Here is a 14,868-nt window from a genome sequence, read left to right on the forward strand (position 1 = left end):
TAGTATAGTAAGAGATGTGGATCAATACTGAGTTTGTAAATCTTTTCCTTTGCACACAAGTGATGCAGATCATGTCCCATAGGAAGCACTGAGATAACATTCTGAAGGCTGAAATGTTGAGACTACATATCACTTTATTTTTTAGGAGATAACTTAGGGTACATTGAGGAAAAAAACACATTTTTTCCAAAGCATCGTGTCTGACTTTTTAATGGAGATAAACAGTGCCAGAGAACAGAACTCTCAGTCCATCTTTCAGCCACGAGGTTGGCTAAATGCTTAACCTTACAGGAGAATGAGAAGAAGGCCACAGCTGAGAAAGCTGAGTCCACTCGATGTCAGAGCAGAGTCCACTGGCCTGACGATGAGTTCCTTGACACGCAAAGTGAGGTCCATGATATGACAGGCAGCATCGTATTACCTGGAAGCTGATCTCCACCCACGCTTGGCTCCACCCAGATGTGCTGAATCAATTTGCATTTTCTCAAGACTTAAGGGGTTTGTGTGCACAGGAGTATTTGAGGAGCACTGGTTCATCCTCACTCATAATATAAATTAGAGGCTACATCTGGCTTTAATAGAAACATCTTCAATAATGATCCTGGAGCTATTATCATTGGGCCTCCTCTTTTACATCTGTCTGAAATGGAGCAAGACCCTATGGTGCTTCCCCCAGCCCAGCGCACCCCATGTCCTCTGCCTGCCTTTTGTCTGTGGAAAAACTTTAGCCAAAGCATAAGTTTAATCAGAGAAGTGAGAAAATGCCAAAACAAAGGCAAGCACTCAAATAGGACAAAACAACAATAGTTTGGTCAGTAGGCAGAGTCAGGGATAATTAGTTCCTCCTCAAGTGCTAGAGATAATATATTTAGCCACGTCCTGTGAGCTGTCTTCCCCACCCAGGTGGAGAGGTTGACTACATGATGACCAGAATGTAGCCATGACATAAACTGCCGTAATTCCGAGAACTGGCCTCAAGGAAATGTGAACAAAATGACCGTGGAACTAAAGATTAACTGTACCTAAAACAATCAAGATGCCACTGTTCAGACCACCAATGACCAATTTCAAGCTGACTGTCAGAGCTGCCTGTGCTGTTTCTACATGTAGCCCCTTCCCTCAGCCTATAAAAACTTGCCCACTGATTGTCAAGGGAGAGGAGTCAGCCTTTGGACAGGAGTCCCCATGCTCTCCCCCAGTTGCTAGCATCCAAAATAAAACAAACTTTCCTTTCCACCAACCTGACTCTTTTCTGGCTTTTGAGTGGCAAGCAGCCAGACCCAACCTTCAGTTACATGTCTAATGGGGACGCGTAGCTCTCTTGTATGTTTTCCAAAGAGGGTGAGGCCACCAAGCTGTCGCTCTGGTAAGTACTTTGAAACAAGCAAAGAGACATAAACGCTGGGTCTAATTTTTTAAGGAAGTACTTGGAACTAAACATCTCAGTTCAAGTCTCAGATGCTGAGGAAGCTAATGGGATCAAGAGATGCTGTTCTACCTTCATGATGCCACGTATATCCAACTGCCCACCCTGGGAGCTGGCATTCTAGCCATCATGTTTAGAATCTGCTCCATCTGTCAGTGATGAACCCTCCCTTCAAAGGAGGATCTGAACACCTGTCACTTGATTCTCTCTGAGATTTTGTGACTGATAATGTCCTCTGACAGGCAGCTTCAGTATCACCCAGGGGGTTGTTGGAAATGCACCGTTTCTAGCTGGATGCCCATCTACTGAACTGGAACCTGCAATTTGGTGAGATCTTCTCTAATTCTTGGGTAAATTAATGTTAGAGAAACACTGATCTAAGTGAATATTTCTCAGCCTTGGCTGCCCATTAGAATTCATTGTTGTTGCTAAGTCTTTTGCAACTTGGACTGTAGCCAGGCTCTTCCGTCCATGGAATTTTCCAGGCAAGAATACTGGAGTGAGTTGTTATTTCCTTCTCCAGGGTATTTTCCCAACTCAGAGATTGAACCTGAGTCTCCTGGATTGGCAGGTGGATTTTTTACCACTGAGCCACCCAGGAAGCCCTAGGGTTTACTGCATGCGTGTGTGCTCAATCATGTCTGACTATTTGCGACATCATGGCCTGCAACCCACCAGGCTCCTCTGTCCATGGAATTTTCCAGGCAAGAACACTGGGCTGGGTTGTCATTTCCTCTTCCAAGGGAGCTTCCCGATCCAGGGATCAAACCCAAGTCTCTTGTGTCTCCTGCATTGGCAGGTGGATTCTTTACTACTGGCACCCCCTGGGAAGCCAGGAATTCATTGGGGGTTTTAAATACCTAATATTCTACTATAATTGGCTTTAGAGTGGGATTGACCCTCATCATCTGTATGTTTTTAAAACTTCTAGATGATACTTTGAGATACTGTTTGGGGGTGCAAAATAGTATCAGATGAAGACCCATCTGAAGGCCAGGAATAATAGACCCAGATGAAGGCCAGGAAGAATAAAACAATATAAGGCATTTGAAATGAATTGGAGTTCGAATGTAAGAAGAGTAAGAAAAAGAAGTGATGGCAGACAAAGAAAGTGGAGGTGAGTGAAATCCAAGCTGTAGTAATGGCAGAGGAACTTTGGGCAAATGCTAGACCCCACTTTGAGTGTAAAGTTAAATGTGCTGCTGTGATATTAACCTTTCTATCATCTAGGAACTGTAGTAAAGGCTACAGGTGGTTGGCTTGGTTTTTGGCAAATAAGAATAAGAGCAGAGCCCAATGCCTGAGTTTATATAGAAACTACGCATTAAGACTGGTGTGATGATGTAGGGTACAGACTCAGGGTCCCTGATTAGATTTTTAATTTCAGATAAAGAATGAAAACCTTTTTAGTATAAGTGTACGCTGTGGAATATTTGAAATATCTGAAATTTAAATTTATCTGAGTGCCCTGTATTTTTATTTGCTCAAGCCAGCAACCTTATCACGAACTTGAAACTCATTCAAGAGAAGTAGGAGCTGAGGGCCAGAGGCCATCATGAGAATGTTAGTATTGAGTTGGGCAGAAACTTTGGCAAAGACAATGGACTTAAAATGATCTGAGACATCTTACCTACATTTGGTTTGAATCAGAACCAGATGTCTTCAAATCTTTATTCTCCATTTTTCAGTTTTTTTATGTCTCTCCACTTTCCCCACGCCTGTTCGCCTTTGCCTTTCTTTTGTTTGTTTTGTAAAGTGAATTTTTTCTTGACTTGGTGTATATTGTTTTTCCCAGATTCCTCCAGTTTTAGCTAAAGCACAGCTCTGATTCTTTCAGTCAATTCAAATTCCTGGTATTTTCGGACTGGCCCTTATTTATTTACCGTCTTCTATGGCTCTGCAACACTGCAGATTGGGTCATAATTTTACATTTCTAAAGTTCTCTTGTTCTTTGCTATTTGGTGATAGACCCCAGTTTCCTGGGGGCAAGAAAAAGAGTCAGCTCAGGGTAGTGAAAAACATCTGGGGGTGGAGCGGAAAACAACAGCAAAATGAAAACAAGAATGTTGTCTGCAGCCAGCTCCCACCAACAACCCTCTCTCCCTGTGCAGCCTACAAAGAGCTTTCTCCGATGGAGTGGCGAGCAGGCAGGGCCCTCTCTCAAAGCCACCAAGTCTGTTGATGTAGATTTTATTTTCTTTTGAAAACTACTTGAAAAATAGCCTGGTGAAGCATCTTTCAAGAGTTACCCCAAACTATGGGCAAGCTCGGGTGGTAACAGAGGTGCAGAAGGAACAAAGGGCAGGCACCCTGGCGTCTTCTTTTCCTGCTTGTCCCATGAGGAGGGAAGGTACAGAGAGAGGAGTGAGATGGCCAAGTGGTTCTGAAAATGTCGTGTTTAAACCAGCAGCAGCAGCAGCACCCTGAAACTTACGAGAAATGCATACACTACAGATTGAGAGCCACTAACATGGACAGTTTTACCTCTTCACCCTCATTATTGGGGAGAACGGCATTGTAGCATGTATATTATCATATGTGAAATGAATCACCAGTCCAGGTTCGACACATGATACAGAATGCTTGGGGCTGGTGCACGGGGATGACCTGGAGGGAGGATATGGGGAAGAAGGAGGGGGTAGGGGGGTTCAAGAAAGGGAACACATGTACACCCGGGGCGGATTCGTGTCAATGTATGGCAAAACCAACCAATATATTAATGTAAGGTAATTTGCCTCCAATAAAATAAATTAGAAAAATAAAAAGAAAGCCTCATCTCTGTTGCCAAGTGCCGCTGACTTTGTCTTGGAGATGAGCCCCAGATGTGCAGGGCTGGGCTAGGGAGATGAAGGCAGAGGCTTCCTTTTGCCTAGGGAAGCTTCTTCTTTAGTTGAGTAAGAATAAGAAAGAGCGGCAAGGTACGGACAGAAGAAACAGTGCAGCCTCATCTTCTGGGATCGGGATTTGATTGATCCAGGATGGGACCCCATCATTGCATTGTTCGAGTGTAGCCAGGATGGGGGTCACTGCTTGAGAGCAGAGGTGGGGAGGCAGCAAACAAACCAGCTAGCCTTGTAACTTGGCCCCAACACTGCTGAGAAAGTCCTCACCCAGCGTGAACCTGGCTTGTCTGCGCACAGCAGGAATCAGGCAGTTGAGTTCAGGATCACTGACGATTCAAATAAGTGCTGTGTGTGAGTATGTGTGTCTGTGCATGCATCAGTAAGGACAAACACGAATTAAACCTAAGAGGCCTAACTCCCCCTGGTGAAAATAAGGCGGCCGGGGGGACTTTTCTCCCCTTGTCGGAACTTTTACCTTAGAAAATGACAGAACGTTTACTTTAGAAATGAAGTAAGTCTTTGCTAGCTTTAGGACCAGGAAAGGCTTCTTTGAGGGCCCGAGAGCAAAATATTTGACAGTAAAACTCAAGGGAGACAGGTCTCTAGGGAAGGGCAGGAGCCTAAGTCCCTTCAAGGTGCAAAACAGAGTCCTATTTTCTGGGTAATTAGCAACATACAGGCGCTTCCATGGTGGCTCAGTGGTAAAGTCCACCTGCCAACGCAGGAGATGCAAGAGACTCAGGTTCAACCCCTGCGTCGGGAAGGTCTCCTCGAGAAGGGAATGGCAACCCACTCCAGTGTTCTTGTCTGGAGAATCCCATGGACGGAGGAGCCTGGCGGGCTACGGTCCAAGGGGTTGCAAGGAGTTGGACGTGACTGAGTACACACATTCATAGCAACGCACAGGCGGTCACCCCAATCCCCAAGTTAGGATGGACTATGTGTGAGCAGCAGTCCTGTCAAGTCCCCCACCTTGAGGGTTTGTTATTGTTTATCTTGAAAATGTGTTTCGTCGGTTGTGTCACTGGGCTGAGTGAACGGCCAGCATGACTGCTTCCTGCCTCCGTGTCTCTTACTCAGCAGGTGGCCTGTGATGTGCTTCACGCTCTGGTTTAATGCTTACCTGGTAATAACTGACTTTGTGGGAAGGATTTCCAGATTGGGAGAAGACTTTAAAAAAAAATTATTCCCCTAGCAGCGCTTGAGTCTCTGTGTGTGTGTGTGTGTGTGTGTGCAGTAAAGCACAAATGTATGTGTGTTGAAGGTAAGGGGCTGAGCATATTAGGAATCGCCCCACCCTCACAAGGCCCCATTTCTGCTGCTTTTATCAATTTTTCACTTTGGTTTTCCTTGCAAGGTTTACATGAGAAGAGGCTTTGCTCTGTTTTAAAAACAGGTTGAATACCAGTGAGCATAGTGTTTTCTGGGTCCCTGTGGCCTTCGCATTCTGGGAATCCAGGCCTCATGCTAGGACCACAACCATCATCCTGCTGGACTTTCTGATGCATCAGGGTACCACCTCTCTGCAAAGAGAGCTGGGAAGAGGCCCTGGACCACCCTCAGGGAGGGAGGGGTCCTCCTGGGATTGTGTTGTAACTATAGGGTGGGGACAGACACAGGGCAGGGGGCTGAAGGGGGAAGGCTTGCAGAGAGGCAGTGATAAAAGGAGGGAAGTGGGAAATGATCTTCCCTTTGGAAGCAGTCCTGTTTCTTCTGGAGCCCAAGACCCGCAGATCCAGCTTCGTTTCTGATAATGCTTCCAGTAGTCCAAGACCACGACAGCCAACCGCAACGACACCCGAGCTGCTGAGAATGCATACTGGAGTCGGCCCTCCACTAGAGACAGTCCGGTCAGGACAGTGGCCTCTGGAGCTGTTTCTGTTGTACCTCGTAGAGTTACAAGAAGATTGCTGGACTTTGTGGGTGCTCTCTTTTCGCTTTTCTTTTCCACTTTCACTATTGCTATCATGGTTTTAGTGACTCCTTGATCAGCGGACAGAGAGAACACCAGACTCCAGAACTCCCAGACTCTCTAGCCACCCTTCCACCCACCACTCCACAAAATGCCTCATTGTGTTCCCTGACCTCTGGGGCCATGAATGGCGCCTTTATTCCAGCCCAGTTTCTGAGAGTGCGGCAAGTTTCCTTAAGCCCAATGTTTTTGACGTCATTTACACAATTAGAAAAGAGAAGAGCTAGGAGGAATTTATGAAATGGTTTGATCCAACTTCATTCCTTTCCTCTCTTTTTTTTTTTGTAACAGAAATGAGGAAAGGGCCAGAAAAGTCAAGAGACTTGCCCAGGATAAAGCCATTGGTTGGCCACGGAGCTGATCTGCTACCCTGTGTTCACTTGGCCAAAACTCTGCAGATTATTTTTTTCAATTTTGTCCTGTTAACATTGCCATGGGAAAGCTAATGGATATAAAATCCCCTTACAAGATACATGATTTTCTCACGTTTACGTGTCCGGGAAAATTTCAGAGCTGGAACTCAGAGCTCTTCTCTGGTCCCATCTTACTTCTTCAAACGCTCAATTCAGGGTGAGGTTTGCTGTAGAATTTGTTTGTTCAGCTGACGGATTTCCAATTCTAAAAGTTTCTGCTCCTTTGTCACTGTCCTAGCAAATGGAGGGATGTTTGTGGGAACAAAGTTGGAGTCCTGGCTGGTTAGAGGCATGCATCCTTTTCACTTGTGTCTTTAAGTTGCAGGCTTATGTTTCCCCTGGTCTCTAGACTAAAAATGTATTGCTGTTCAATGTTTCTCTTTTTAGGGAGGAAGCTCTTTGTGTTTTTGCTTGTCTTATCAAATATCTTTTTTTTTTCATGTGGATCATTTTAAAAGTCTTTGAATTTGTTACGATATTGCTTCTGTTTTATGTTTTTTGGTGTTTTGGCCACAAGGCATGTGGGATCTTAGCTTCCTGACCAGGGATCGAACCTGTACTCCCTGTACTGGAAAGCAAAGTCTTAACCACTGGACCACCAGGGAAGTCTGGAAGCTCTTTGCTTTAATGTCTCCTCATCCTTGTTAACTGATTCCTTTGTCTGTATGTTCACTCTCTACCTTAGGAGGCTGTGTTTGACTTTGTTGACCTGAGTCACAGTTTTCCTCCTCTGAGAAGATTTCTGTGACCTGTTGTTTGTGCTTGTCTCCACTGCTTCCTGAACATACCTTAGAACAGCCTTGACACAGTGCCCTGGAACTGTTAGCTAGACTATGAAAAAGTGAAAAGTAAGAGTGAAAATTTCACTCTTACATGCATTATTCCAAGTGAAAGACATCAGACTAAGAAGGAAAGATACTATATGATTCCATTTATATGACATTCTGGAAAAGGCAGAACCACAGGAATAGAAAGTGGATCGATGGTTTCTTGTGAGCAGTATAGGGCTTGCTTACAAAGGGGCGTGGGGGCATGTTTGCTGTGAAGAAGCTGCTCTATATGTTGATTGCGGTGGTAGTTACAGGGTTGCATGTATTTGTTAATACTCATAGAACTGTGTGCCAGAAAGGTAAATTTTATTGTATGTAATTTACACCTTAATAAATGTGACTGCAGAGAAATAAACAAAGACACAAAGAGACCAGGTCTTCAAAAAAATAAGTTCCAAACCAACCAAAATTGCCAACTCTCATAACTGAATTAAAATGAATATAGTCTTCTTTGTTCTGGGAGTACAGTTTTTATGCTTAGAAAAAACTTCACTTAGTCTCAGAAATTAAGTTTAACATGGAGGTTCCTTCCAAGATAAATATGCACTGGATAAATATGCACTGGATCCTCTGGATCCAGCTCTATCACCCTGGTCTAGAAGGGCCCTGCAAGGAGCTGCCTCCCTTCTTCCAATTTATCTTGTCCAAATGGGGATACCAAACAGGTTGGGTGGCCTCGGAACCCAAGGGGTTTGCATCTGCTGAGCGGGCCGTGCTGCTACAAATCTCCAGGTGTTCTGTCTGTGCGGTTGGATGGAGGACCAGCTGGAAGCTGAGAAGGATGCATCATCGGAGCCATACGTGGCAGGCACCTGCTCGATGCTCCAGACGCAACAGAGATGCAGAGACAGAGTGAAAACCAAGGGGATCAGGAGCACTTGATGTCAAGTCAGAGTAGACACGGCGGGTGGAGATGCAGCTGAGTAAGCCCGGAGGGAGCATGTGATTAGACCAGTTGAAGGGTGTGATTTTCCGCCTGTGCTGGTCAGGGTGGACTCACAGGTAAGACCACATGCATCCAAGGGCTGAGGAGCTCCTGACAGAAGCTAGGAGAGACGAGCCCTCTCAGTTGCCTCCCACCCCACCTCAGGAGGCCAGTTTCTCCGGATGCTGACCGCGGTGGTGAGGTTGTGAGGAAACTGCGTTTTTCAGAAATCTGACAGAAATTTAATGCTGGTTTACTTCCCTTAATGATCGTCTGGACTTCTTTCTCTCCCAATGGCCAGTGCTAAGGGGCAACTGCAGGCTGTTCTGGGTTGTATGTCTTTGGAAGGCTGAGAAAGCTCTGAGAACTGAATCCCTTCCCTTCAAAGGGATCAAGCACAGGGCCTGCGGGCCATCTGGCCAGCATGGTTGAGGAGTTTGCTCCGAATGACATCCAACCCCGCTGGCCTTGTCGTCATCCTCAAGTTGTCTTGGCTGCATCTATCTGCTCTGCAAGGCTTTTCCCAGCTGTGTCCAGGCCTGTGTTTGCTTTGGGCCTGTGGTTAAAATTACGTAGCTTGCAATTATCTGGGAGAAAAACCTTATCCCAGTGCTGTGCTGGCCAGTGTTTAACAACTGGCTCTCTGGGGGAAAAGGCCTTGATTTGTAGCATTTGCTGAATATCCTGGTATAAATACTCCCACATGACTGGTTTCAAGCTACCACCTGAGGTCACGAGCCGAGAGCTAAGAGCCACCACACAGACCCCATTGCTGCCAATAACCTCAAGAGGGCAGAGACTGGAAAATGCCCTTAAAGAATCAGAGGGATGAGTTTTGAGTGTTTATTACTTTTGTTTCTATTATTATGTATTATTTAGTTTCTAGAATTAGATTTTACATAATGGCTGTAATCTAAAAAGAAATGATACAAGTAAACTTACAAAAGAGGTTGACTCACTGGAAAAGACCCTGATGCTGGGAGGGATTGGGGGTGGGAGGAGAAGGGGATGACAAAGAATGAGATGGCTGGATGGCATCACCGACTCAATGGACATGAGTTTGAGTGAACTCCAGGAGTTGGTGATGGACAGGGAGGCCTGGCGTGCTGTGATTCATGGGGTCGCAAAGAGTTGGACACGACTGAGCGACTGAACTGAACTGAACTGAAACTTACAAAACAGAAAGAGGCTCACAGATGAGTTCTGATTATGAACAAATGGGGCCACATATCTCCTGAATGACCTCTGACCCTTGACCTCTCTTGGGAGTTCTTGACTGTCAAAATCAAATCCAGGTGTATCCCAGGGGTTGTTGGCAGCTCTGTAGCTTTTCTCTGGGTCGTTGAATTTAAATGATGCAGCTGGCTTTTACAGAGCTTTGCATTTTAAGACTTGCTATCTCTTCCTGCTAAAGGATCAAGCCAATGTTTGACTCCCTCTGGGTTGTTGTGATTTTGGTTATTTTTGTTATTCCCATGCCTCTCAATGATGCCACGTATCTCAACTCTTTCAGCCCCTTCACTCTATGGGAAAAAAGATATCTCCTGCTGAGGTTTTCACAGATGCTTCGTAGAGTCTGTTTGGATTTTTTTGTTGCATGTTGTGGGCAATGCATTGAGTGTTCTTTCTTATATTTGCACTTTCCTATTTTCCTCTCCAACCCTTACCCCCATCTCCACCCCCAAATAGTTTCTTTTCTACTTTTATCAAACATGCATGATCAATTCTATAGCTGACAACACCTAAAAGGGTGCTTCCAAGAAGATCCAGATTTAAGAAAAAAAATTATCCCCTCTCCATCTGCCTTTCTGGGCTTCCCAGGTGTCTCAGTGGTAAAGAATCCACCTGCCAATGCAGGAGGCACAAGAGACATGGATGCAATCCTTGGGTTGGGAAGATCCCTTGGAGAAGGAAATGGCAACCCACTTCAGTATTCTTGCCTGGACAATTCCATGGACAGAAGAGTCAGGCAGGCCACTGTCCATGGGGTCACAAAGGGTCAGACATGACTGACCCCCACACATACAGCGCGTGTGCGCACACACATATACACACACTCTGCTTGCTGTCCCCAAGTATGCTGAGACCTCCTGAAACAAACAGGACTCAATTTGAGCTGTGTAGTTACCTTCACTGACGAGTTGACTCACTGGAAAAGACTCTGATGCTGGGAAGGATTGGGGGTGGGAGGAGAAGGGGACGACAGAGTATGAGATGGCCGGATGGCATCACCGACTGATGGACATGAGTTTGAGTGAACTCCGGGAGTTGGTGATGGACAGGGAGGCCTGGAGTGCTGTGGTTCATGGGGTCGCGGAGAGTCGGACACGACTGAGTGACTGAACTGAACTGAACTGAGTTACCTTCACCAAGCAATTTGGGTCATCCTGAGCATGAGCGACCAACAATTGCAAATGACCATGTATGCCAATGTTTCTCTAGAGTCTCTTGTGTTAGTTTATGAGGTTTTTGGAATTCCTGCTGCTGCTTCTGCTAAGTCACTTCAGTCGTGTCCGACTCTGTGTGACCCCATAGACGGCAGCCCACCAGGCTCCCCCGTCCCTGGGATTCTCCAGGCAAGAACACTGGAGTGGGTTGCCATTTCCTTCTCCAATGTGTGAAAGTGAAAAGTGAAAGTGAAGTCGCTCAGTCATGTCTGACTCGTAGCAACCCCATGGACTGCAGCCTACCAGGCTCCTCCGTCCATGGGATTCTCTAGGCAAGAGTACTGGAGTGGCTTGCCATTGCCTTCTCCGTTGGAATTCCTATACCCTATTAAAAGAAATCGCTCTGAAAAAAATGGAGTTACCTTTAGCAATTCTGACTTCAGCCAGGAATTGTTAAGGGCTTGGAAACACTACAAATATTTCAGGGCTTGGAGATGGGATAGAACAGGGTTATGAAAGAATGGCCTTGGCAGATGAACTTCAGTCATTCATACTCCACTCCAGGATGTCCAGTGGTCCTCACAGGAAGGTCAGTCTAGTGGCAGCATCAACACTACTTGGGATTTTCAGCTGAAGTGCAGAACCTCAAGCAGCTCCAGAGGTATTTAATCTCTGGGAATGAAATCTGTGTGTCAGCAAGCCCCCCAGGGAATCCTGATACACAGGCAAGTTTGAGAAGCTCTAAACCACTGACTGGACATCTTCCCTGGTGGCTCAGTGGTAAGGAATCTGCCTGCAGGGCAGGAGCTGCAGGAGAGGCAGGTTCTGTCCTCGAATGGGGAAGATTCCCTGGAGGAAGGCATAGCAACCCACTCCAGTATTCTTTCCTGGAGAATCCCATGGACAGGGGAGGCTGGTGGGCTACAGTCTATAGGGTTGCAAAGAGTTGGACACAATTCAAGCAACTTAGCACACTTGCACTGATTCAGACCCACTTTTCTTCAACTTTTCTACATAAGCATGGGGAATTTGGATTTTATGAAATATTAGAAGTCCTCTGGCGTAAGGAGAATTTAATAAGTGTGCACGCATTCTTCAGCACCCGTACAGGGTTCGTGCTGAAAGCTTAGATTGTGAAGTACGGCCAGCTCTGTCTCACTGTGCTGCGGTGTTCCCCTTCCTGGTGATTCTTAAAAAAGAGTTAAGTTTTGAGACAAATCTTGTGAATGATAACGTGAGTGACAAAAAAAGTGCATGCTCAGTGGTGTCCAACTCTCTGCAACCCCATGGACTGTAGCCTGCGAGGTTCCTCTGTCCATGGAATTTTCCAGGCAAGAATATTGGACTGGGTAGCCATTCCTTCTCCGGAGGGTCTTCCTGGCCCAGGGATGGAACCTGCATCTCTTGCGTCTCCTGCATTGATAGGCAGGTTCTTTACCACTGGCGCCAGCAGGTACTTGTTCATAATCCTCTTGAATCCAGAAATCAGCTATGATTCAAAGAGAATCGTGTGGACTCAAACCCTTCACTGGTTTGCACCCATAACCGAACACCTGTCTGAGTAGGAACTCAGACTATGAAGAAAAAACATACAGTGGACTAAAAAGAGAACAGCTCTTGAATACCGAAGCATTCTTTTAGCTTTTTGCTGCTAAGGTAAAGGAGAGAGATTTCCCCCACCCCCATGTCAGGTGGGATATCCTGTTTAATGTATTTTGCAACCAAGCAAAAGCAAACTGCACTTTTGAAAAACTCTTAGTAAGAAAATTACTGGAGTAGATGTCAGAACACTTGGACCCTTGTTCTGTTTTGTCCTGGTAACTCACTAGCCATGCGACCTTGGAGAAGCAGACTGCTTCCTGAGCCTCTGTGCTCTCCTCTGTAAATTGGGGTCACAGTCCACCCCCTCTCTAAATTGCAGGTTGTTGGAAAGATAAAATGAGAAAATGTGTACAAGTCATAGAAATATGAAGTATTGGGTTGGCCAAAAAGTGTGTTTGGGTTTTTCTGTAACATCATCTTACAGCAAAATCCAAACATACTTTTTGGCTAACCCAGTATATAGGCAATATGGTATCCTGGGGCCACGTGCCAGAATGCCTATCTGTACTTCCACCCCTTCTGCTTCCTTTTTGAAAAAACAAAATAGGCTGAGAGTCAGAGGAAAATCCTTGAGGGCACAGTTTCTGAGCTTTACAGGGGAGCCCATGGCAGCAGAAGCTAAGGAACCCACACAGAACTGGCTGGCTTCTTCCGGAGGCCTAGACTGAAGTCTATAGGTTTTGCTGCTACCCAGGGAGGCTCATCCATGAGGGCCTTGGAGAAGGATGCACCTACTTATCTGGGACTTGTGAATCTTAGAGGGATTTTCTGAACTTGTGACCCTCGTAAGCCTAGAAAAGAAGCACCAGTGGGCTGGGCTGCTACTGGACCTCATGTGTGAAAGGATTAGCAAGTGCACTTGGATAGGTCACCACTGCTGCTGCTGCTAAGTCACTTCAGTCGTGTCCGACTCTGTGTGACCCCATAGACGGAAGCCCACCAGGCTCCCCCATCCCTGGGATTCTCCAGGCAAGAACACTGCACTTCTCGTTAATAAGCAATTTGGAGGGTTCTCTAACCCTATATCCAGCTGTAATATCATACACCACTACTGGAAATAGCATCCATTTTCAGAGTTCCAAAGTCTCAGAGAGTATATCTAGAGAATAAAACTTTCTGAACCTTGAGGAAAGTATTCAAGGATACAGTTTAACAAATTAGAAAGAATTGATTCACAACATGGATCTCAGGATAGGGAATGTGCAAAGTACAGAACGGTAAGACCAGTAATGCCTCCTGCTTTTCCATATTTATAATCACAAGGAAAAAGGAAAACAGTGTAACAGAGAGCAAACATAAAATTGTCTGGACACAAACCATACATCAGTTATTAAAATAAACATAAATCAGCTGAATTGTTCTTTCAGAGCAGATGATCAGATTGAAGTGATGATAAAATATGCATCACAAAGAGTTTATCAAATATATACCAGGTAATCAAATCAAAATGAAGCAAAGTTGAGACTATTAACGCCAGACAAAATGACATAAAAGAGCAAAACATCAAACAGGTAAAAGAAGAATAAATAATGGTGAAAGTTTTATTCAACAAAAAAGATATAATAGTTGCAAAATTGTCTGCATTAAATATCTCATCTGCCATATACAAATCAAAAAATAAAATGAAAACAAAAGCACATTATAAGCTTAAGGAAACTTTGGAAAAGTACTAATACAGCTGTTGATAATTGATAAGTAGCTTGCTGAATTCCAAATATCAAACAAATAGCAAATAAACAATTTACTGAAGAATAGAATCATTAAATTCAACTTACTAGAAACATGTTACCAAATGAATAAGGCCTTTCTCTTTGTAAACTAGAAACAGTAGGTATACATTCTTCCCTGTTTTGATGGAGCAACTAATAGTATTGATCATGTACTTAGCCATATTGTAAATATTATTAAAATAATCCAAGGAGAGATTTTTATAGGCCACATTCTCTGATTAGACTCAGTTAAGCTAGAAATCAGCAATAAAAAGGCCAGAAAGGACATTAACTACATGAAAGCTCAAAGTATTCTTCTAAATAATTATTAAATCCATGAGAAAATTCAACTAAATTCACACAGTATTTAAAATACTAGGGAGAAACTGAAACAAAAAGAACACTTTGTACAGAAAATTATGGGATGTAGCTAAGAATACATTATGCAAAAATATGTCTTTATTGTTTTATTATTTATTAAAGACTATAAAAAATGAACTTCATTTTTCAAATGAAGATATTAGGACAGATATGATAAACCAAAAAGAAAAAAAGAGGAAAGATGCAATTGTAAACTCTCAAAAAAATAAAGAATAGAATAGAAAAGCAATAGAATCGGAAGGAAACATCAAACAAAAGCAATTTCACTGAAGAGATGAATGAGATTGAGTGACAAGCATGACTAGTGAACAAAGGCAGAAATGTTCAGTGTGTTGTATGAAGAAGAAAAACTGCAGACCCATGAGAGACTTAAATTTTTA

At 44.4% G+C, this 14,868-nt stretch overlaps 1 long non-coding RNA gene across 1 annotated transcript in view; it reads left to right on the forward strand.

Annotated features, from left to right (window-relative positions):
- The first annotated feature begins 2,228 nt into the window (after positions 1–2,228).
- Positions 2,229–14,868, forward strand: part of LOC129556486 (uncharacterized) — a 64,654-nt gene continuing 52,014 nt past the window's right edge. The window contains exon 1 of the long non-coding RNA XR_008686016.2: positions 2,229–2,543. This is a non-coding gene — a long non-coding RNA (uncharacterized LOC129556486). The remainder of the gene's footprint in view (positions 2,544–14,868) is intronic.

This window comes from Moschus berezovskii, chromosome 15 (genome assembly GCF_049115385.1).
Source record: "Moschus berezovskii isolate FMDL1 chromosome 15, NW_MosBer_1.0, whole genome shotgun sequence".
In the NCBI taxonomy this organism is placed as follows: Eukaryota; Metazoa; Chordata; class Mammalia; order Artiodactyla; family Moschidae; genus Moschus; species Moschus berezovskii.